At 37.1% G+C, this 20,657-nt stretch overlaps 35 non-coding genes across 35 annotated transcripts; all 35 read left to right on the top strand.

Moving 5' to 3' along the window:
- Nucleotides 1–4,903: 4,903 nt before the first annotated feature.
- Nucleotides 4,904–4,976, top strand: trnav-cac (transfer RNA valine (anticodon CAC)). The gene has a single exon. It is a non-coding gene; the product is annotated as a tRNA-Val (tRNA).
- Nucleotides 4,977–5,467: 491 nt separating this feature from the next.
- Nucleotides 5,468–5,540, top strand: trnav-uac (transfer RNA valine (anticodon UAC)). Its single transcript has one exon. It is a non-coding gene; the product is annotated as a tRNA-Val (tRNA).
- A 261-nt stretch (nt 5,541–5,801) lies between these two features.
- trnav-cac (transfer RNA valine (anticodon CAC)) lies at nt 5,802–5,874 on the top strand. The gene has a single exon. It is a non-coding gene; the product is annotated as a tRNA-Val (tRNA).
- A 475-nt stretch (nt 5,875–6,349) lies between these two features.
- Nucleotides 6,350–6,422, top strand: trnav-aac (transfer RNA valine (anticodon AAC)). Its single transcript has one exon. It is a non-coding gene; the product is annotated as a tRNA-Val (tRNA).
- A 261-nt stretch (nt 6,423–6,683) lies between these two features.
- Nucleotides 6,684–6,756, top strand: trnav-cac (transfer RNA valine (anticodon CAC)). Its single transcript has one exon. It is a non-coding gene; the product is annotated as a tRNA-Val (tRNA).
- A 521-nt stretch (nt 6,757–7,277) lies between these two features.
- trnav-aac (transfer RNA valine (anticodon AAC)) lies at nt 7,278–7,350 on the top strand. The gene has a single exon. It is a non-coding gene; the product is annotated as a tRNA-Val (tRNA).
- A 261-nt stretch (nt 7,351–7,611) lies between these two features.
- trnav-cac (transfer RNA valine (anticodon CAC)) lies at nt 7,612–7,684 on the top strand. The gene has a single exon. It is a non-coding gene; the product is annotated as a tRNA-Val (tRNA).
- Nucleotides 7,685–8,196: 512 nt separating this feature from the next.
- Nucleotides 8,197–8,269, top strand: trnav-aac (transfer RNA valine (anticodon AAC)). The gene has a single exon. It is a non-coding gene; the product is annotated as a tRNA-Val (tRNA).
- A 261-nt stretch (nt 8,270–8,530) lies between these two features.
- trnav-cac (transfer RNA valine (anticodon CAC)) lies at nt 8,531–8,603 on the top strand. The gene has a single exon. It is a non-coding gene; the product is annotated as a tRNA-Val (tRNA).
- Nucleotides 8,604–9,094: 491 nt separating this feature from the next.
- trnav-aac (transfer RNA valine (anticodon AAC)) lies at nt 9,095–9,167 on the top strand. Its single transcript has one exon. It is a non-coding gene; the product is annotated as a tRNA-Val (tRNA).
- A 262-nt stretch (nt 9,168–9,429) lies between these two features.
- trnav-cac (transfer RNA valine (anticodon CAC)) lies at nt 9,430–9,502 on the top strand. The gene has a single exon. It is a non-coding gene; the product is annotated as a tRNA-Val (tRNA).
- A 502-nt stretch (nt 9,503–10,004) lies between these two features.
- trnav-aac (transfer RNA valine (anticodon AAC)) lies at nt 10,005–10,077 on the top strand. Its single transcript has one exon. It is a non-coding gene; the product is annotated as a tRNA-Val (tRNA).
- A 261-nt stretch (nt 10,078–10,338) lies between these two features.
- On the top strand, nt 10,339–10,411 carry trnav-cac (transfer RNA valine (anticodon CAC)). The gene has a single exon. It is a non-coding gene; the product is annotated as a tRNA-Val (tRNA).
- Nucleotides 10,412–10,902: 491 nt separating this feature from the next.
- Nucleotides 10,903–10,975, top strand: trnav-aac (transfer RNA valine (anticodon AAC)). The gene has a single exon. It is a non-coding gene; the product is annotated as a tRNA-Val (tRNA).
- Nucleotides 10,976–11,236: 261 nt separating this feature from the next.
- Nucleotides 11,237–11,309, top strand: trnav-cac (transfer RNA valine (anticodon CAC)). The gene has a single exon. It is a non-coding gene; the product is annotated as a tRNA-Val (tRNA).
- A 491-nt stretch (nt 11,310–11,800) lies between these two features.
- On the top strand, nt 11,801–11,873 carry trnav-aac (transfer RNA valine (anticodon AAC)). Its single transcript has one exon. It is a non-coding gene; the product is annotated as a tRNA-Val (tRNA).
- Nucleotides 11,874–12,134: 261 nt separating this feature from the next.
- trnav-cac (transfer RNA valine (anticodon CAC)) lies at nt 12,135–12,207 on the top strand. The gene has a single exon. It is a non-coding gene; the product is annotated as a tRNA-Val (tRNA).
- A 491-nt stretch (nt 12,208–12,698) lies between these two features.
- On the top strand, nt 12,699–12,771 carry trnav-aac (transfer RNA valine (anticodon AAC)). Its single transcript has one exon. It is a non-coding gene; the product is annotated as a tRNA-Val (tRNA).
- A 262-nt stretch (nt 12,772–13,033) lies between these two features.
- trnav-cac (transfer RNA valine (anticodon CAC)) lies at nt 13,034–13,106 on the top strand. The gene has a single exon. It is a non-coding gene; the product is annotated as a tRNA-Val (tRNA).
- Nucleotides 13,107–13,607: 501 nt separating this feature from the next.
- trnav-uac (transfer RNA valine (anticodon UAC)) lies at nt 13,608–13,680 on the top strand. The gene has a single exon. It is a non-coding gene; the product is annotated as a tRNA-Val (tRNA).
- A 264-nt stretch (nt 13,681–13,944) lies between these two features.
- trnav-cac (transfer RNA valine (anticodon CAC)) lies at nt 13,945–14,017 on the top strand. The gene has a single exon. It is a non-coding gene; the product is annotated as a tRNA-Val (tRNA).
- Nucleotides 14,018–14,510: 493 nt separating this feature from the next.
- trnav-aac (transfer RNA valine (anticodon AAC)) lies at nt 14,511–14,583 on the top strand. The gene has a single exon. It is a non-coding gene; the product is annotated as a tRNA-Val (tRNA).
- A 261-nt stretch (nt 14,584–14,844) lies between these two features.
- On the top strand, nt 14,845–14,917 carry trnav-cac (transfer RNA valine (anticodon CAC)). Its single transcript has one exon. It is a non-coding gene; the product is annotated as a tRNA-Val (tRNA).
- Nucleotides 14,918–15,429: 512 nt separating this feature from the next.
- Nucleotides 15,430–15,502, top strand: trnav-aac (transfer RNA valine (anticodon AAC)). Its single transcript has one exon. It is a non-coding gene; the product is annotated as a tRNA-Val (tRNA).
- Nucleotides 15,503–15,763: 261 nt separating this feature from the next.
- Nucleotides 15,764–15,836, top strand: trnav-cac (transfer RNA valine (anticodon CAC)). Its single transcript has one exon. It is a non-coding gene; the product is annotated as a tRNA-Val (tRNA).
- Nucleotides 15,837–16,327: 491 nt separating this feature from the next.
- Nucleotides 16,328–16,400, top strand: trnav-aac (transfer RNA valine (anticodon AAC)). Its single transcript has one exon. It is a non-coding gene; the product is annotated as a tRNA-Val (tRNA).
- Nucleotides 16,401–16,661: 261 nt separating this feature from the next.
- trnav-cac (transfer RNA valine (anticodon CAC)) lies at nt 16,662–16,734 on the top strand. Its single transcript has one exon. It is a non-coding gene; the product is annotated as a tRNA-Val (tRNA).
- Nucleotides 16,735–17,225: 491 nt separating this feature from the next.
- trnav-aac (transfer RNA valine (anticodon AAC)) lies at nt 17,226–17,298 on the top strand. The gene has a single exon. It is a non-coding gene; the product is annotated as a tRNA-Val (tRNA).
- Nucleotides 17,299–17,559: 261 nt separating this feature from the next.
- Nucleotides 17,560–17,632, top strand: trnav-cac (transfer RNA valine (anticodon CAC)). Its single transcript has one exon. It is a non-coding gene; the product is annotated as a tRNA-Val (tRNA).
- A 513-nt stretch (nt 17,633–18,145) lies between these two features.
- trnav-aac (transfer RNA valine (anticodon AAC)) lies at nt 18,146–18,218 on the top strand. The gene has a single exon. It is a non-coding gene; the product is annotated as a tRNA-Val (tRNA).
- A 261-nt stretch (nt 18,219–18,479) lies between these two features.
- Nucleotides 18,480–18,552, top strand: trnav-cac (transfer RNA valine (anticodon CAC)). The gene has a single exon. It is a non-coding gene; the product is annotated as a tRNA-Val (tRNA).
- Nucleotides 18,553–19,042: 490 nt separating this feature from the next.
- On the top strand, nt 19,043–19,115 carry trnav-aac (transfer RNA valine (anticodon AAC)). Its single transcript has one exon. It is a non-coding gene; the product is annotated as a tRNA-Val (tRNA).
- A 261-nt stretch (nt 19,116–19,376) lies between these two features.
- On the top strand, nt 19,377–19,449 carry trnav-cac (transfer RNA valine (anticodon CAC)). The gene has a single exon. It is a non-coding gene; the product is annotated as a tRNA-Val (tRNA).
- A 491-nt stretch (nt 19,450–19,940) lies between these two features.
- Nucleotides 19,941–20,013, top strand: trnav-aac (transfer RNA valine (anticodon AAC)). Its single transcript has one exon. It is a non-coding gene; the product is annotated as a tRNA-Val (tRNA).
- Nucleotides 20,014–20,275: 262 nt separating this feature from the next.
- trnav-cac (transfer RNA valine (anticodon CAC)) lies at nt 20,276–20,348 on the top strand. The gene has a single exon. It is a non-coding gene; the product is annotated as a tRNA-Val (tRNA).
- The last annotated feature ends 309 nt before the right edge of the window (nt 20,349–20,657 follow it).

The following is a 20,657-nucleotide window of genomic DNA, read 5'->3' on the forward strand; positions in this document are numbered from 1 at the left end:
CATTAACGTTAATGGCTGGATTTTGGGACGCTGAATAATGAAAAAACAGATAAACTAAGTATTATTTCCTGTAACCTGGCTAGAAACTGTACCAGGCTGTTTTGAGTTAAAAACTGGTAGTTATTTTCCTAAAATAAAAATAGATAAATAAAAAATGAAAGGAGGGATCTTGCATTTGGGATAGATTGTGCTTAATGTTTAAAACCTTTGTAGAACTGATTTGATGATTCAGAACAAATTGTGCATAGGAAGTAGTTCAGATTTATTTTTGAGTCAATAAAGTCGACTAATTATTAGAAACCATCGTTGATTTTGATTTGTAAAAAGAGAAAGTTCTGTCATTTCAATCCAATCAACATATTTAAGGAAAACGTTTGCTGTGCATTGTGGTGGGCATGAACTTTACTGGGTGGGCCTGTCACAACCAGCTGCAAAGAATGTTTGGCTCTGACTTCTATACAAAGACAACCTGGAAGCCCTCACCAAAAACTGTGACTTATAACATCAAGACGGGGAGCACTACAAGATGGACAAAGAGGCAGAAACTTATTTGCCCTGCTGCTGATGAAACAAAGTACAAAAGGGGGAGCATGTGTGCTAACATGTGAACTTTAATCAATGACGGTGGTCATCCTGGACTTACAAAGAGAGGCTCAAAAGAGACTGTTTCCTATGGTTACACCCAGTAAAAGAGTGCTTGCTGCAGTCAGGTAATGAACAAGGCTTTTTGGCAACAACCAGTTGAATTGATGAAATGTCAGAACTGTGGAAAATTTACTAAACTACTGTAGAACATAGTTAACTGAGAAAGTTAGCCTAAAAAAAATAATAATAATATCAATAAATAAATAAATAATAGGATTAGTAACCTGGATTTCAGCCCAACTCACCATTGGACGTCAATATAATCTTTATTGTTTTAGGATTCTCAGCTGCAGCGGACATGCAGTAAAGCCTTATTTTCTTTTCAAAACGGAATACATCAGCGTCATCAGTTATTTTCATTGGTTAAGGAAACGGTGTCTATTTATAAGTCTAGGAGAACGCTTTAGGCTTCAACAGTTTTCTCCTTCGAGCAAACATGCGCAAATTTCCGGACAGTTTATAGTAACGTTCCATCCCATTCCATTCATTGCATAAAAATAAACATTAAATGAATAATTTGGCATTCAGCTGACTAAATGATTCATGGAACATCTCATCCGAGACAACAGTGTTGTTTCAGCTCCGTTGAGTTTCCCAACAGATCTAGCCAAACCTAGCTGATCCTATATTTTTCTATCAGCTGTAAGTTCTAACGCAGAAAATAATGTTACAAAAATATTGAATAATGGTACCCCTCATTCGATAAAAATTATGTTCACATTTTTATCTTGTGAAATCTTTAACATAATATTTTTAATTGGCCTTTTTGACGACAATTGGCTAAAAAGTCTTTAAGATTATCATCACAGGATGGCATGATAAATAAGTAAATAACATAAATAAATAAATAGATAAAAATAAGAGAGAAAAAAGCAAAATTAATTAAATGAAACGTAATAGTAATAAAACGTTAAATTGATCTAAAATCTGTCATTCAGTGCCACTGGAAAAAGGAAGAGGATAGGGGAGTATTTCTTAGCACAAATCACGTTATTGATTTAGCAATGCAGCTTAATTTCAGATGCTTTAAGGATGATACTAACTTGTGTTATAGATGGAGGAGTAGCACAGAAACACTTCTAGATGAGGAGATAAGGAAAAAAACTGCTGATTACCAATACTATGCACAAACAAACCTGTAACTGCAGTTTCGTTATTTATGAATTAACCTTAAGTAGTGAATTAATTCTTAGGATTTCTTGTGCGAGTAGTGTTCTTAAAGAAAAAAAAGAAAGAAAGAAAGAAGGTAAGAAAGACAGGTAGTTTAGGTAAGGGACAACCTGAAACTATTTGGTTGAATTGATAGTAAAAGTGGTTGTCCTAATTTCTAATTGGAGAGATCACACCGCAACATGAGTTTAGAACGGCAGTTATGGGAAGTTTTGTTGGATTAATTTGATTACACGCTTTAGGTCTTATTTTTTTTCTTTCCACTGATTTAACGTTAGGTTAAGTGTTTTCACACTTTCGCTTCAGTCTGACATTTGCTTGGTGTGTGAGGGCACAGAGACGTGTATGGACCGTGTGTTTGACTGTGTTTGTCTTGTTTGTTTGTTTATTTATCTATATGGGCATGGCCGAGCCTTGAGAAACATCAACAAAGCCATTGGGCTATTCTGAGTAAATTGACCAATTCAACTTCAGGATCCTGAAACAATTTGGCTATAACCTCTAATTGATGAAGGACATCTTAAGAATTCATTGTACAAGGCTTCCTCTCCAGTGTTGCCAGAACTGTTATAGAACCCATGCATGGTTGTATATTTTAGTTTGATCATTTATACTCATTGAATTATTGTTGTTTGCTTTATGTTTTAATTTCTTTGTAATTTTTTCTCTGTGACACAGGTGGAGATGCTGGTGGCAAAGTGGATCCCACTCATTTCTTTCTCCCACACACATTCTTACTCTCTCCCTCTCTCTCTGTGTATGTGCATGTGTATGTGTTTGTGTGTCTGTGTGTGTCCATGTCGTGATGTCACTGTACCTTTAATTGCGCTTGCTGTTCGTAACTGTATGTGTCTGATGTTGAAGGTATCAGAGGCTAGGGTCAGTAAGAGCTAGGACATTTTTGTGCATAACCTTTAATCCCTAGGCGATCGGTTCGGGGAACTTCTGGTCCGGCCGGAGTGTGAATCTTCCTACCAACTATCTGCCAAGATCAATTGGACTGCACAAGCCGAGAAAGCCTTCATTGGACCAAAACCACACATGAAGATACTTCGCCTTCGGTGCCAGGCGTCGTCTGGGTCCTGCTGAAGGTCACCAAAAGAAAGTGGACGGAACCAAGGTGGACCGGGCCATACAGGATCATGGAGAGGACGTCACACGCTGTCCGGCTGGACGGGAGGAGCCTAACCTGGAAGAGAAGCAGCCGACATCTGCCTGACCAGAAAAAGTACCCAAGGACCAGGACGAGAAGCAGCTGACATCTGCCTAACTAAAAAAAAAAGGATCACAGACTAAAACCAGGAAGAGAAGTAGCTGACTACAGTAGCGTGCCAAGCTACCAATTCTGCGGGACGAGGTAGCATGCCAAGCTGCCACCACATCCTGCAGGACGAGAATCGTGACATCATCACCCCCTGCAGCTGCCTGGAGCCAGTGGAGGGACCTCAACAGGGGGAAGAAGTAACCACCATACGAACATTCTACAAGGGTTATATTTTACACCCTCATTTATTTTACAAGGATTGATCACCATTGCCATCTCTCCTCCACCTGCTGACCCAATTATCCAGATGCCCTTGTTACTAGCCAATCCTAACATCTATTTGGGAAGGGAACCCTCTGATGACAGTGATGACTCTCATGATGAAGAAGATGATGTTAGAGTGTGAGAATGTTCAGTGATTTATGTAACAATCCCTTCACCTGTTCATTTCTATGAGTTTTTTGATTGTGTTGTTTTTATTTTTTGATCATTGATGACCTAGGCATGCCCACTCTGTGCCAAAAGGTGTTCGCCCCAAAATGGGGGGACATGGGGGAATTTTCCCTATTTGACGTACGATAATTAGGGTTTTTCGCCCTCATACGGTGAGCATGCGATCCATTCATGTTGTAACATGTTCAGTTAAATATATGATCATGTTTTTTGTATTAGTTTACTGCTAGAAATATGAGAAAATGTAATCTGATTGATTGTTTGTATTTGTATTTTAAAACTTTGCTTATTTGATTCTTTTTGATGAAATTTGGTGTTGTTGTTTTGATTTCCTACATCTTTGTTGAACTCTTAAAAGAGTTCAAAAGGGGGATTGAAAATATATGTAACTCTCATATAAGCTCTTTTATTATTCATTGTTACATGCTACTCTTTTCATTATGGGATCATGTTATAATATCAAAGGCCTCTCTGTGTTTCTCTCCTGCACAAGCTCTAAAACAGCTGCAGGAACTCCAAAAGGGAGTGAGACATTGCAGTCTTTTCTTGTACCGGTTACCAAGGATGCTCAAGGCCTCTACACAAAGATTAATAGCTGTATATCTTCTCCTGCACCAGAGAAGGGAGTGTGCACATTCCATCTCCACTCAGTGCCTCTCGGTACCAGTGAATGTATCTTCTCCTGTCATGAATGTATCAGGATGTTCCTGGTAATCTCAAGGATGCATGTTCTCGTGATGAATTAACTGTCCACTAACAAGGCTGTTATTCTTTACCTGTCATGATCATTGACGTATGTACATGGCAAACTACGTATGTAACATTCCTGTAATCTTCAATAAAAATCAGCCGTTTCAGCAGAACGGCGAGAGTCTGTCCGAAGCAACTGACGGGAGCAGGTCGCGGGACCTGCTGTTGCAAAGGCTCTCCCCCTCATGAGCGGTGAAACAGTGAATGGACTTCTGATCATTTGTCTCCTCATTCTGCCAACTCAAAAGGTGTTTAACTCCATCTTCTCCGTACCCGTGCTTGGTCTAACAGAAGAAAGACCAACATCATCACATCTGTCTAACACACCGAAGGTTCTGGGTTCAATCCCCAGTGGAACCACTAAAGAGATTGCTAAGTTGTGCTCATGCACTTTTTCATTCCATATTTGAGTAAACTGGTAGGACTTTTTCAATCAGAGATGACAATTCCATAATTCAGCTTTCAGGATCTCTGCTAGTGATGCATAAGTTCTTCAGTTTAGATGTAGACCACATTCAATTTTGAAAGATGTCAAATATTTTCTGTCAAATTATTATGTAAAAATATTAGTCAGTTTTTCATTTATTGCAACAAACCTGATACTGGAAAAGACACATTGATGGTTCCATAGTGTAGTGGTCATCACGTCTGCCTCACACGCAGAAGGTCCTGGGTTCAATCCCCAGTGGAACCACAGTAATCTTGATTGTTTCGCTACAGTTCAGTTATTAGAACATTTTCAAGGGCAGTCTGTAACTGTTCCCTGTTAAAGATGATGGTGACATATTCTTCAAACATAGGGATTTCTTGAACTCGATAGAATCCTAAATGGTCTTCTCATTCATCAAGACGAAAGTCACTAATGGAATTACAAAAGAACCAAAGACATTTCCCAGGATGGAATCGATATTTGACAGTGTTGTCACCCCATAAATATAAATGCAAAAGAATGTATCTATAGCTTAATTTTAAATAATGTACATTGTACCAGTTCCTTGCATTGGTGTATTCTTACTAAAGTGATCAATTGATGTTTTGAGGGCAGGAAACAAAAAACAAGAGACTTCTTCTGGGGTTCCATTCCTAAAGCGTAAAGTGACTTAAGCTGGCTTCAGTAACAACTCTTTATGCTCAACGTACATCTATTTTTGGATTGTTCCTTCTATATATAATGTTTTGAAGCAAGGTTCCATGGTGTAAAGGTCATCACATCTGTCTTACACACAGAAGTTTCTGGGTTCAATCCCCAGTGGAACCACTAAAGAAATTGCTAAACTGTGCTCATGCACCTTTTCATTCCATATTTGAGTAAACTGGAAGGACTTTTTCAATCAGAGATGACAGTTCCATAATTCAGCTTTCAGGATCTCTGCTAGTGATGCGTAAGTTCTTCACTTTAGATGTAGACCACATTGAATTTTGAAAGATGTCAAATATTTTCTGTCAAACTATTATGTAAAAATATTAGTCAGTTTTTCATTTATTGCAACAAACCTGAAACTGGAAAAGTTTATTTGATGGTTCCATAGTGTAGTGGTCATCACGTTTGCCTCACACGTGGATGGTCCTGGGTTCAAACCCCAGTGGAACCACAGAAATCTTTATTGTTTGGCTACAGTTCAGTTATTAGAACATATTCAAGGGCAGTCTGTAGCTGATGGTGACATATTCTTCAAACATAGGGATTTCTTGAACTCGATAGAATCCTAAATGGTCTTCTCATTCATCAAGACAAAAGTCACTAATGGAATTACAAAAGAACCAAAGACATTTCCCAGGATGGAATTGATTTTTGACAGTGTTGTCACCCCATGAATATAAATGCAAAAGAATGTATATATAGCTTAAATTTAAATAATGTACATTGTACCAGTTCCTTGCATTGGTGTATTCTTACTAAAGTGATCAATTGATGTTTTGAGAGCAGCAAACAAAAAACAAGAGTCTTCTTCTGGGGTTCCATTCCTAAAGCGTAAAGTGACTTAAGCTGGCTTCAGTAACAACTCTTTATGCTCAACGTACTTCTCTTTTTGGATTGTTCCTTCTATATAAAATGTTTTGAAGCAAGGTTCCATGGTGTAATGGTCATCACATCTGTCTAACACACAGAAGGCTCTGGGTTCAATCCCCAGTGGAACCACTAAAGAGATTGCTAAGTTGTGCTCATGCACTTTTTCATTCCATATTTGAGTAAACTGGTAGGACTTTTTCAATCAGAGATGACAATTCCATAATTCAGCTTTCAGGATCTCTGCTAGTGATGCGTAAGGTCTTCACTTTAGATGTAGACCACATTCAATTTTGAAAGATGTCAAATATTTTCTGTCAAACTATTATGTAAAAATATTAGTCAGTTTTTCATTTATTGCAACAAACCTGATACTGGAAAAGCCACATCGATGGTTCCATAGTGTAGTGGTCATCACGTCTGCCTCACACGCGGAAGGTCCTGGGTTCAAACCCCAGTGGAACCACAGTAATCTTGTTTGTTTGGCTACAGTTCAGTTATTAGAACATATTCAAGGGCAGTCTGTAAGAGTTTCCTGTTAAAGCTGATGGTGACATATTCTTCAAACATAGGGATTCCTTGAACTCGATAGAATCCTAAATGGTCTTCTCATTCATCAAGACGAAAGTCACTAATGGAATTACAAAAGAACCAAAGACATTTCCCAGGATGGAATCGATAATTGAAAGTGTTGTCACCCCATAAATATAAATGCAAAAGAATGTATATATATAGCTTAATTTTAAATAATGTACATTGTGCCAGTTCCTTGCATTGGTGTATTCTTACTAAAGTGATCAATTGATGTTTTGAGGGCAAGAAACAAAAAACAAGAGACTTCTTCTGGGGTTCCATTCCTAAAGCGTAAAGTGACTTAAACTGGCATCAGTAACAACTCTTTATGCTCAACGTACATCTAACAACTCTTTATGCTCAACGTACTTCTCTTTTTGGATTGTACCTTCTATATAAAACAATTTGAAGCAAGGTTCCATGGTGTAATGATCATCACATCTGTCTAACACACAGAAGGTTCTGGGTTCAATCCCCAGTGGAACCACTAAAGAGATTGCTAAGTTGTGCTCATGCACTTTTTCATTCCATATTTGAGTAAACTGGTAGGACTTTTTCAATCAGAGATTACAATTCCATAATTCAGCTTTCAGGATCTCTGCTAGTGATGCATAAGTTCTTCACTTTAGATGTAGACCACATTCAATTTTGAAAGATGTCAAATATTTTCTGTCAAATTATTATGTAAAAATATTAGTCAGTTTTTCATTTATTGCAACAAACCTGATACTGGAAAAGTCACATTGATTGTTCCATAGTGTAGTGGTCATCACGTCTGCCTCACACGCAGAAGGTCCTGGGTTCAAACCCCAGTGGAACCACAGTAATCTTGATTGTTTGGCTACAGTTCAGTTATTAGAACATTTTCAAGGGCAGTCTGTAAGTGTTCCCTGTTAAAGATGATGGTGACATATTCTTCAAACATAGGGATTTCTTGAACTCGATAGAATCCAATATGGTCTTCTCATTCATTAAGACGAAAGTCACTAATAAAATTACAAAAGATTCTAACAGATTTTCCTGGCTGGAATCATTTTTTGACAGTGTTGTCACCCCATAATTGTAAAAGCAAAAGAATGCATCTATAGCTTAATTTTAAATAATGTACATTGTACCAGTTCCTTGCATTGGTGTATTCTTTCTAAAGTGATCAATTGATGTTTTTAGGGCAGGAAACAAAAAACAAGAGACTTCTTCTGGGCTTCCATTCCTAAAGCGTAAAGTCACTTAAGCTGGCTTCAGTAACAACTCTTTATGCTCAACGTACTTCTCTTTTTGGATTGTTCCTTCTATATAAAATGTTTTGAAGCAAGGTTGAAGCAAATTGAAGCAAGGTTTCATGGTGTAATGGTCATCACATCTGTATAACACACAGAAGGCTCTGGGTTCAATCCCCAGTGGAACCACTAAAGAGATTGCTAAGTTGTGCTCATGCACTTTTTCATTCCATATTTGAGTAAACTGGTAGGACTTTTTCAGTCAGAGATGACAATTCCATAATTCAGCTTTCAGGATCTCTGCTAGTGATGCGTAAGTTCTTCACTTTAGATGTAGACCACATTAAATTTTGAAAGATGTCAAATATTTTCTGTCAAACTATTATGTAAAAATATTAGTCAGTTTTTCATTTATTGCAACAACCCTGATACTGGAAAGGCCACATTGATGGTTCCATAGTGTAGTGGTCATCACGTCTGCCTCACACGCGGAAGGTCCTGGGTTCAAACCCCAGTGGAACCACAGTAATCTTGATTGTTTGGCTACAGTTCAGTTATTAGAACATATTCAAGGGCAGTCTGTTAGTGTTTCCTGTTGAACCTGATGGTGACATATTCTTCAAACATAGGGATTTCTTGAACTCGATAGAACCCTAAATGGTCTTCTCATTCATCAAGACGAAAGTCACTAATGGAATTAAAAAAGATCCAAAGACATTTCCCAGGATGGTATCGATATTTGACAGTGTTGTCACCCCATGAATATAAATGCAAAAGAATGTATATGTAGCTTAATTTTAAATAATGTACATTGTACCAGTTCCTTGCATTGGTGTTTTCTTACTAAAGTGATCAATTGATGTTTTGAGGGCAGGAAACAAAAAACAAGAGACTTCTTCCGTGGTTCCATTCCTAAAGCGTAAAGTGACTTAAGCTGGCTTCAGTAACAACTCTTTATGCTCAACGTACTTCTCTTTTTGGATTGTTCCTTCTATATAAAATGTTTTGAAGCAAGGTTCCATGGTGTAATGGTCATCACATCTGTCTAACACACAGAAGGCTCTGGGTTCAATCCCCAGTGGAACCACTCAAGAGTTTGATAAGTTTTTCCTCATGCACTTTTTCATTCCATATTTGAGTAAACTGGTAGGACTTTTTCAATCAGAGATGACATTTCCATAATTCAGCTTTCATGATCTCTGCTAGTGATGCGTAAGTTCTTCACTTTAGATGTAGGCCACATTGAATTTTGAAAGATGTCAAATATTTTCTGTCAAACTATTATGTAAAAATATTAGTCAGTTTTTCATTTATTGCAACAAACATGATACTATAAAAGCCACATTGATGGTTCCATAGTGTAGTGGTCATCACGTCTGCCTCACACGCGGAATGTCCTTGGTTCAAACCCCAGTGGAACCACAGAAATCTTGATTGTTTGGCTACAGTTCAGTTATTAGAACATATTCAAGGGAAGTCTGTAAGTGTTTCCTGTTAAAGCTGATGGTGACATATTCTTCAAACATAGGGATTTCTTGAACTCGATAGAATCCTAAATGGTCTTCTCATTCATCAAGACGAAAGTCACTAATGGAATTACAAAAGAACCAAAGACATTTCCCAGGATGGAATCGATTTTTGACAGTGTTGTCACCCCATAAATATAAATGCAAAAGAATGTATATATAGCTTAATTTTAAATAATGTACATTGTACCAGTTCCTTGCATTGGTGTATTCTTACTAAAGTGATCAATTGATGTTTTGAGAGCAGCAAAGAAAAAACAAGAGTCTTCTTCTGGGGTTCCATTCCTAAAGCGTAAAGTGACTTAAGCTGGCTTCAGTAACAACTCTTTATGCTCAACGTACTTCTCTTTTTGGATTGTTCCTTCTATATAAAATGTTTTGAAGCAAGGTCGAAGCAAGGTTCCATGGTGTAATGGTCATCACATCTGTCTAACACACAGAAGGTTCTGGGTTCAATCCCCAGTGGAACCACTAAAGAGATTGCTAAGTTGTGCTCATGCACTTTTTCATTCCATATTTGAGTAAACTCGTAGGACTTTTTCAATCAGAGATGACAATTCCATAATTCAGCTTTCAGGATCTCTGCTAGTGATGCGTAAGTTCTTCACTTTAGATGTAGACCACATTGAATTTTGAAAGATGTCAAATATTTTCTGTCAAACTATTATGTAAAAATATTAGTCAGTTTTTCATTTATTGCAACAAACCTGATACTGGAAAACCCACATTGATGGTTCCATAGTGTAGTGGTCATCACGTCTGCCTCACACGCGGAAGGTCCTGGGTTCAAACCCCAGTGGAACCACAGTATTCTTGTTTGTTTGGCTACAGTTCAGTTATTAGAACATATTCAAGGGCAGTCTGTAAGTGTTTCCTGTTAAAGCTGATGGTGACATATTCTTCAAACATAGGGATTTCTTGAACTCGATAGAATCCTAAATGGTCTTCTCATTCATCAAGACGAAAGTCACTAATGGAATTACAAAAGAACCAAAGACATTTCCCAGGATGGAATCGATTTTTGACAGTGTTGTCACCCCATAACTATAAATGCAAAAGAATGTATATATAGCTTAATTTTAAATAATGTACATTGTACCAGTTCCTTGCATTGGTGTATTCTTACTAAAGTGATCAATTGATGTTTTGAGAGCAGCAAACAAAAAACAAGAGTCTTCTTCTGGGGTTCCATTCCTAAAGCGTAAAGTGACTTAAGCTGGCTTCAGTAACAACTCTTTATGCTCAACGTACTTCTCTTTTTGGATTGTACCTTCGATATAAAAGAACTTGAAGCAAGGTTTCATGGTGTAATGGTCATCACATCTGTCTAACACACAGAAGGTTCTGGGTTCAATCCCCAGTGGAACCACTAAAGAGATTGCTAAGTTGTGCTCATGCACTTTTTCATTCCATATTTGAGTAAACTGGTAGGACTTTTTCAATCAGAGATGACAATTCCATAATTCAGCTTTCAGGATCTCTGCTAGTGATGCGTAAGTTCTTCACTTTAGATGTAGACCACATTGAATTTTGAAAGATGTCAAATATTTTCTGTCAAATTATTATGTAAAAATATTAGTCAGTTTTTCATTTATTGCAACAAACCTGATACTGGAAAAGACACATTGATGGTTCCATAGTGTAGTGGTCATCACGTCTGCCTCACACGCAGAAGGTCCTGGGTTCAAACCCCAGTGGAACCACAGTAATCTTGATTGTTTGGCTACAGTTCAGTTATTAGAACATTTTCAAGGGCAGTCTGTAAGTGTTCCCTGTTAAAGATGATGGTGACATATTCTTCAAACATAGGGATTTCTTGAACTCGATAGAATCCTAAATGGTCTTCTCATTCATCAAGACAAAAGTCACTAATGGGATTACAAAAGAACCAAAGACTTTTCCCAGGATGGAATCGATATTTGACAGTGTTGTCACCCCATAAATATAAATGCAAAAGAATGTATATATAGCTTAATTTTAAATAATGTACATTGTACCAGTTCCTTGCATTGGTGTATTCTTACTAAAGTGATCAATTGATGTTTTGAGGGCAGGAAACAAAAAACAAGAGACTTCTTCCGTGGTTCCATTCCTAAAGCGTAAAGTGACTTAAGCTGGCTTCAGTAACAACTTTTTATGCTCAACGTTCTTCTCTTTTTGGATTGTTCCTTCTATATAAAATGTTTTGAAGCAAGGTTCTATGGTGTAATGGTCATCATATCTGTCTAACACACAGAAGGCTCTGGGTTCAATCCCCAGTGGAACCACTAAAGAGATTGATAAGTTGTTCTCATGCACTTTTTCATTCCATATTTGAGTAAACTGGTAGGAGTTTTTCAATCAGAGATGACAATTCCATAATTCAGCTTTCAGGATCTCTGCTAGTGATGCATAAGTTCTTCACTTTAGATGTAGACCACATTCAATTTTGAAAGATGTCAAATATTTTCTGTCAAATTATTATGTAAAAATATTAGTCAGTTTTTCATTTATTGCAACAAACCTGATACTGGAAAAGACACATTGATGGTTCCATAGTGTAGTGGTCATCACGTCTGCCTCACACGCAGAAGGTCCTGGGTTCAAACCCCAGTGGAACCACAGTAATCTTGATTGTTTGGCTACAGTTCAGTTATTAGAAGATTTTCAAGCGCAGTCTGTAAGTGTTCCCTGTTAAAGATGATGGTGACATATTCTTCAAACATAGGGATTTCTTGAACTCGATAGAATCCTAAATGGTCTTCTCATTCATCAAGACAAAAGTCACTAATGGGATTACAAAAGAACCAAAGACATTTCCCAGGATGGAATCGATATTTGACAGTGTTGTCACCCCATACATATAAATGCAAAAGAATGTATATATAGCTTAATTTTAAATAATGTACATTGTACCAGTTCCTTGCATTGGTGTATTCTTACTAAAGTGATCAATTGATGTTTTGAGGGCAGGAAACAAAAAACAAGAGACTTCTTCCGTGGTTCCATTCCTAAAGCGTAAAGTGACTTAAGCTGGCTTCAGTAACAACTTTTTATGCTCAACGTTCTTCTCTTTTTGGATTGTTCCTTCTATATAAAATGTTTTGAAGCAAGGTTCTATGGTGTAATGGTCATCATATCTGTCTAACACACAGAAGGCTCTGGGTTCAATCCCCAGTGGAACCACTCAAGAGTTTGATAAGTTTTTCCTCATGCACTTTTTCATTCCATATTTGAGTAAACTGGTAGGACTTTTTCAATCAGAGATGACAATTCCATAATTCAGCTTTCAGGATCTCTGCTAGTGATGCGTAAGTTCTTCACTTTAGATGTAGGCCACATTGAATTTTGAAAGATGTCAAATATTTTCTGTCAAACTATTATGTAAAAATATTAGTCAGTTTTTCATTTATTGCAACAAACCTGATACTGGAAAAGCCACATTGATGGTTCCATAGTGTAGTGGTCATCACGTCTGCCTCACACGCGGAAGGTCCTGGGTTCAAACCCCAGTGGAACCACATAAATCTTGATTGTTTGGCTACAGTTCAGTTATTAGAACATATTCAAGGGAAGTCTGTAAGTGTTTCCTGTTAAAGCTGATGGTGACATATTCTTCAAACATAGGGATTTCTTGAACTCGATAGAATCCTAAATGGTCTTCTCATTCATCAAGACGAAAGTCACTAATGGAATTACAAAAGAACCAAAGACATTTCCCAGGATGGAATCGATTTTGACAGTGTTGACATCCCATAAATATAAATGCAAAAGAATGTATATATAGCTTAATTTTAAATAATGTACATTGTACCAGTTCCTTGCATTGGTGTATTCTTACTAAAGTGATCAATTGATGTTTTGAGGGCAGGGAACAAAAAACAAGAGACTTCTTCTGGGGTTCCATTCCTAAAGCGTAAAGTGACTTAAGCTGGCTTCAGTAACAACTCTTTATGCTCAACGTACTTCTCTTTTTGGATTGTTCCTTCTATATAAAATGGTTTGAAGCAAGTTTGAAGCAAGGTTCCATGGTGTAATGGTCATCACATCTGTCTTACACACAGAAGGTTCTGGGTTCAATCCCCAGTGGAACCACTTAAGAGATTGCTAAGTTGTGCTCATGCACTTTTTCATTCCATATGTGAGTAAAGTGGTAGGACTTTTTCAATCAGAGATGACAATTCCATATTTCTGCTTTCAGGATCTCTGCTAGTGATGCATAAGTTCTTGACTTTAGATGTAGACCACATTGAATTTTGAAAGATGTCAAATATTTTCTGTCAAACTATTAATTAAACATATCACATAGTCAGTTTTCATTTAATGCAACAAACCTGATACTGGAAAAGTTCAATTGATGGTTCCATAGTGTAGTGGTTATCACATCTGCCTCACACGCGGAAGGTCCTGGGTTCAAACCTCAGTGGAACCACAGTAATCTTGATTGTTTGGCCACAGTTCAGTTATTAGAACATATTCAAGGGCAGTCTGCAAATGTTTCCTGTTAAAGCTGATGGTGACATATTCTTCAAACCTAGGGATTTCTTGAACTCGATAGAATCCTAAATGGTCTTCTCATTCATCAAGACGAAAGTCACTAATGGAATTACAAAAGAACCAAAGACATTTCCCAGGATGGAATCTTATTTTTTGAAAGTGTTGTCACCCCATAAATATAAATGCAAAAGAATGTATATATAGCTTAATTTTAAATAATGTACATTGTACAAGTTCCTTGCATTGGTGTATTCTTACTAAAGTGATCAATTGATGTTTTGAGGGCAGGAAACAAAAAACAAGTGACTTCTTCGGGGGTTCCATTCCTAAAGCGTAAAGTGACTTAAGCTGGCTTCAGTAACAACACTTTATGCTCAACGTACTTCTCTTTTTGGATTGTACCTTCTATATAAAAGAATTTGAAGCAAGGTTCCATGGTGTAATGGTCATCACATCTGTCTAACACACAGAAGGTTCTGGGTTCAATCCCCAGTGGAACCACTAAAGACATTGTTAAGTTGTGCTCATGCACTTTTTCATTCCATATTTGAGTAAACTGGTAGGACTTTTTCAATCAGAGATGACAATTCCATAATTAAGCTTTCAGGATCTCTGCTAGTGATGCATAAGTTCTTCACTTTAGATGTAGACCACAATCAATTTTGAAAGATGTCAAATATTTTCTCTCAAATTATTATGTAAAAATATTAGTCAGTTTTTCATTTATTGCAACAAACCTGATACTGGAAAAGACACATTGATGGTTCCATAGTGTAGTGGTCATCATGTCTGCCTCACACGCAGAAGGTCCTGGGTTCAAACCCCAGTAGAACCACAGTAATCTTGATTGTTTGGCTACAGTTCAGTTATTAGAACATATTCAAGGGCAGTCTGTAAGTGTTCCCTGTTAAAGATGATGGTGACATATTCTTCAAACATAGGGATTTCTTGAACTCGATAGAATCCAATATGGTCTTCTCATTCATTAAGACGAAAGTCACTAATAAAATTACAAAAGATTCTGACAGATTTTCCTGGCTGGAATCATTTTTTGACAGTGTTGTCACCCCATAATTGTAAAAGCAAAAGAATGCATCTATAGCTTAATTTTAAATAATGTACATTGTACCAGTTCCTTGCATTGGTGTATTCTCTCTAAAGTGATCAATTGATGTTTTTAGGGCAGGAAACAAAAAACAAGAGACTTCTTCTGGGCTTCCATTCCTAAAGCGTAAAGTGACTTAAGCTGGCTTCAGTAACAACTCTTTATGCTCAACGTACTTCTCTTTTTGGATTGTTCCTTCTATATAAAATGTTTTGAAGCAAGGTTGAAGCAAATTGAAGCAAGGTTTCATGGTGTAATGGTCATCACATCTGTCTAACACACAGAAGGCTCTGGGTTCAATTCCCAGTGGAACCACTAAAGAGATTGCTAAGTTGTGCTCATGCACTTTTTCATTCCATATTTGAGTAAACTGGTAGGACTTTTTCAGTCAGAGATGACAATTCCATATTTCAGCTTTCAGGATCTCTGCTAGTGATGCGTAAGTTCTTCACTTTAGATGTAGACCACATTAAATTTTGAAAGATGTCAAATATTTTCTGTCAAACTATTATGTAAAAATATTAGTCAGTTTTTCATTTATTGCAACAAACCTGATACTGGAAAAGCCACATTGATGGTTCCATAGTGTAGTGGTCATCACGTCTGCGTCACATGCGGAAGGTCCTGGGTTCAAACCCCAGTGGAACCACAGTAATCTTGATTGTTTGGCTACAGTTCAGTTATTAGAACATATTCAAGGGCAGTCTGTTAGTGTTTCCTGTTGAACCTGATGGTGACATATTCTTCAAACATAGGGATTTCTTGAACTCGATAGAATCCTAAATGGTCTTCTCATTCTTCAAGACGAAAGTCACTAATGGAATTACAAAAGAACCAAAGACATTTCCCAGGATGGTATCGATATTTGACAGTGTTGTCACCCCATGAATATAAATGCAAAAGAATGTATATGTAGCTTAATTTTAAATAATGTACATTGTACCAGTTCCTTGCATTGGTGTTTTCTTACTAAAGTGATCAATTGATGTTTTGAGGGCAGGAAACAAAAAACAAGAGACTTCTTCCGTGGTTCCATTCCTAAAGCGTAAAGTGACTTAAGCTGGCTTCAGTAACAACTCTTTATGCTCAACGTACTTCTCTTTTTGGATTGTTCCTTCTATATAAAATGTTTTGAAGCAAGGTTCCATGGTGTAATGGTCATCACATCTGTCTAACACACAGAAGGCTCTGGGTTCAATCCCCAGTGGAACCAATCAAGAGTTTGATAAGTTTTTCTCATGCACTTTTTCATTCCATATTTGAGTAAACTGGTAGGACTTTTTCAGTCAGAGATGACAATTCCATAATTCAGCTTTCAGGATCTCTGCTAGTGATGCGTAAGTTCTTCACTTTAGATGTAGGCCACTTTGAATTTTGAAAGATGTCAAATATTTTCTGTCAAACTATTATGTAAAAATATTAGTCAGTTTTTCATTTATTGCAACAAACCTGATACTGGAAAAGCCACATTGATGGTTCCATAGTGTAGTGGTCATCACGTCTGCCTCACACGCGGAATGTCCTGGGTTCAAACCCCAGTGGAACCACAGAAATCTTGATTGTTTGGCTACAGTTCAGTTATTAGAACATATTCAAGGGAAGTCTGTAAGTGTTTCCTGTTAAAGCTGATGGTGAAATATTCTTCAAACATAGGGATTTCTTGAACTCGATAGAATCCTAAATGGTCTTCTCATTCATCAAGACGAAAGTCACTAATGGAATTACAAAAGAACCAAAGACATTTCCCAGGATGGAATCGATCTTTGACAGTGTTGTCACCCCATAAATATAAATGCAAAAGAATGTATATATAGCTTAATTTTAAATAATGTACATTGTACCAGTTCCTTGCATTGGTGTATTCTTACTAAAGTGATCAATTGATGTTTTGAGAGCAGCAAACAAAAAACAAGAGTCTTCTTCTGGGGTTCCATTCCTAAAGCGTAAAGTGACTTAAGCTGGCTTCAGTAACAACTCTTTATGCTCAACGTACTTCTCTTTTTGGATTGTACCTTCTATATAAAAGATTTTGAAGCAAGGTTCCATGGTGTAATGGTCATCACATCTGTCTAACAAACAGAAGGTTCTGGGTTCAATCCCCAGTGGAACCACTAAAGACATTGCTAAGTTGTGCTCATGCACTTTTTCATTCCATATTTGAGTAAACTGGTAGGACTTTTTCAATCAGAGATGACAATTCCATAATTAAGCTTTCAGGATCTCTGCTAGTGATGCATAAGTTCTTCACTTTAGATGTAGACCAAAATCAATTTTGAAAGATGTCAAATATTTTCTGTCAAATTAATATGTAAAAATATTAGTCAGTTTTTCATTTATTGCAACAAACCTGATACTGGAAAAGACTCATTGATGGTTCCATAGTGTAGTGGTCATCATGTCTGCCTCACATGCAGAAGGTCCTGGGTTCAAACCCCAGTGGAACCACACTAATCTTGATTGTTTGGCTACAGTTCAGTTATTAGAACATTTTCAAGGGCAGTCTGTAAGTGTTCCCTGTTAAAGATGATGGTGACATATTCTTCAAACATAGGGATTTCTTGAACTCGATAGAATCCAATATGGTCTTCTCATTCATTAAGACGAAAGTCACTAATAAAATTACAAAAGATTCTAACAGATTTTCCTGGCTGGAATCATTTTTTGACAGTGTTGTCACCCCATAATTGTAAATGCAAAAGAATGCATCTATAGCTTAATTTTAAATAATGTGCATTGTACCAGTTCCTTGCATTGGTGTATTCTTTCTAAAGTGATCAATTGATGTTTTTAGGGCAGGAAACAAAAAACAAGAGACTTCTTCTGGGCTTCCATTCCTAAAGCGTAAAGTGACTTAAGCTGGCTTCAGTAACAACTCTTTATGCTCAACGTACTTCTCTTTTTGGATTGTTCCTTCTATATAAAATGTTTTGAAGCAAGGTTGAAGCAAGGGTGAAGCAAGGTTCCATGGTGTAATGGTCATCACATCTGCCTAACACACAGAAGGCTCTGGGTTCAATCCCCAGTGGAACCACTAAAGAGATTGCTAATTTGTGCTCATGCACTTTTTCATTCCATATTTGAGTAAACTGGTAGGACTTTTTCAGTCAGAGATGACAATTCCATAATTCAGCTTTCAGGATCTCTGCTAGTGATGCGTAAGTTCTTCACTTTAGATGTAGACCACATTGAATTTTGAAAGATGTCAAATATTTTCTGTCAAACTATTATGTAAAAATATTAGTCAGTTTTTCATTTATTGCAACAAACCTGATACTGGAAAAGCCACATTGATGGTTCCATAGTGTAGTGGTCATCACGTCTGCCTCACACGCGGAAGGTCCTGGGTTCAAACCCCAGTGGAACCACAGTAATCTTGATTTTTGGCTACAGTTCAGTTATTAGAACATATTCAAGGGCAGTCTGTAAGTGTTTCCTGTTAAACCTGATGGTGACATATTCTTCAAACATAGGGATTTCTTGAACTCGATAGAATCCTAAATGGTCTTCTCATTCATCAAGACGAAAGTCACTAATGGAATTACAAAAGAACCAAAGACATTTCCCAGGATGGAATCGATATTTGACAGTGTTGTAACCCCATAAATATAAATGCAAAAGAATGTATATATAGCTTAATTTTAAATAATGTACATTGTACCAGTTCCTTGCAATGGTGTATTCTTACTAAAGTGAGCAATTGATGTTTTGAGGGCAGGAAACAAAAAACAAGAGACTTCTTCCGTGGTTCCATTCCTAAAGCGTAAAGTGACTTAAGCTGGCTTCAGTAACAACTCTTTATGCTCAACGTACTTCTCTTTTTGGATTGTTCCTTCTATATAAAATGTTTTGAAGCAAGGTTCCATGGTGTAATGGTCATCACATCTGTCTAACACACAGAAGGCTCTGGGTTCAATCCCCAGTGGAACCACTAAAGAGTTTGATAAGTTGTTCTCATGCACTTTTTCATTCCATATTTGAGTAAACTGGTAGGACTTTTTCAATCAGAGATGACAATTCCATAATTCAGCTTTCAGGATCTCTGCTAGTGATGCGTAAGTTCTTCACTTTAGATGTAGGCCACATTGAATTTTGAAAGATGTCAAATATTTTCTGTCAAACTATTATGTAAAAATATTAGTCAGTTTTTCATTTATTGCAACAAACCTGATACTGGAAAGGCCACATTGATGGTTCCATAGTGTAGTGGTCATCACGTCTGCCTCACACGTGGAAGGTCCTGGGTTCAAACCCCAGTGGAACCACAGTAATCTTGATTGTTTGGCTACAGTTCAGTTATTAGAACATATTCAAGGGCAGTCTGTTAGTGTTTCCTGTTGAACCTGATGGTGACATATTCTTCAAACATAGGGATTTCTTGAACTCGATAGAACCCTAAATGGTCTTCTCATTCATCAAGACGAAAGTCACTAATGGAATTACAAAAGAACCAAAGACATTTCCCAGGATGGTATCGATATTTGACAGTGTTGTCACCCCATGAATATAAATGCAAAAGAATGTATATGTAGCTTAATTTTAAATAATGTACATTGTACCAGTTCCTTGCATTGGTGTTTTCTTACTAAAGTGATCAATTGATGTTTTGAGGGCAGGAAACAAAAAACAAGAGACTTCTTCCGTGGTTCTATTCCTAAAGCGTAAAGTGACTTAAGCTGGCTTCAGTAACAACTCTTTATGCTCAACGTACTTCTCTTTTTGGATTGTTCCTTCTATATAAAATGTTTTGAAGCAAGGTTCCATGGTGTAATGGTCATCACATCTGTCTAACACACAGAAGGCTCTGGGTTCAATCCCCAGTGGAACCACTCAAGAGTTTGATAAGTTTTTCCTCATGCACTTTTTCATTCCATATTTGAGTAAACTGGTAGGACTTTTTCAATCAGAGATGACAATTCCATAATTCAGCTTTCATGATCTCTGCTAGTGATGCGTAAGTTCTTCACTTTAGATGTAGGCCACATTGAATTTTGAAAGATGTCAAATATTTTCTGTCAAACTATTATGTAAAAATATTAGTCAGTTTTTCATTTATTGCAACAAACATGATACTATAAAAGCCACATTGATGGTTCCATAGTGTAGTGGTCATCACGTCTGCCTCACACGTGGAATGTCCTTGGTTCAAACCCCAGTGGAACCACAGAAATCTTGATTGTTTGGCTACAGTTCAGTTATTAGAACATATTCAAGGGAAGTCTGTAAGTGTTTCCTGTTAAAGCTGATGGTGACATATTCTTCAAACATAGGGATTTCTTGAACTCGATAGAATCCTAAATGGTCTTCTCATTCATCAAGACGAAAGTCACTAATGGAATTACAAAAGAACCAAAGACATTTCCCAGGATGGAATCGATTTTTGACAGTGTTGTCACCCCATAAATATAAATGCAAAAGAATGTATATATAGCTTAATTTTAAATAATGTACATTGTACCAGTTCCTTGCATTG

The sequence above is a fragment of the Nothobranchius furzeri genome, chromosome 14 (genome assembly GCF_043380555.1).
Source record: "Nothobranchius furzeri strain GRZ-AD chromosome 14, NfurGRZ-RIMD1, whole genome shotgun sequence".
Lineage (NCBI taxonomy): Eukaryota > Metazoa > Chordata > Actinopteri > Cyprinodontiformes > Nothobranchiidae > Nothobranchius > Nothobranchius furzeri.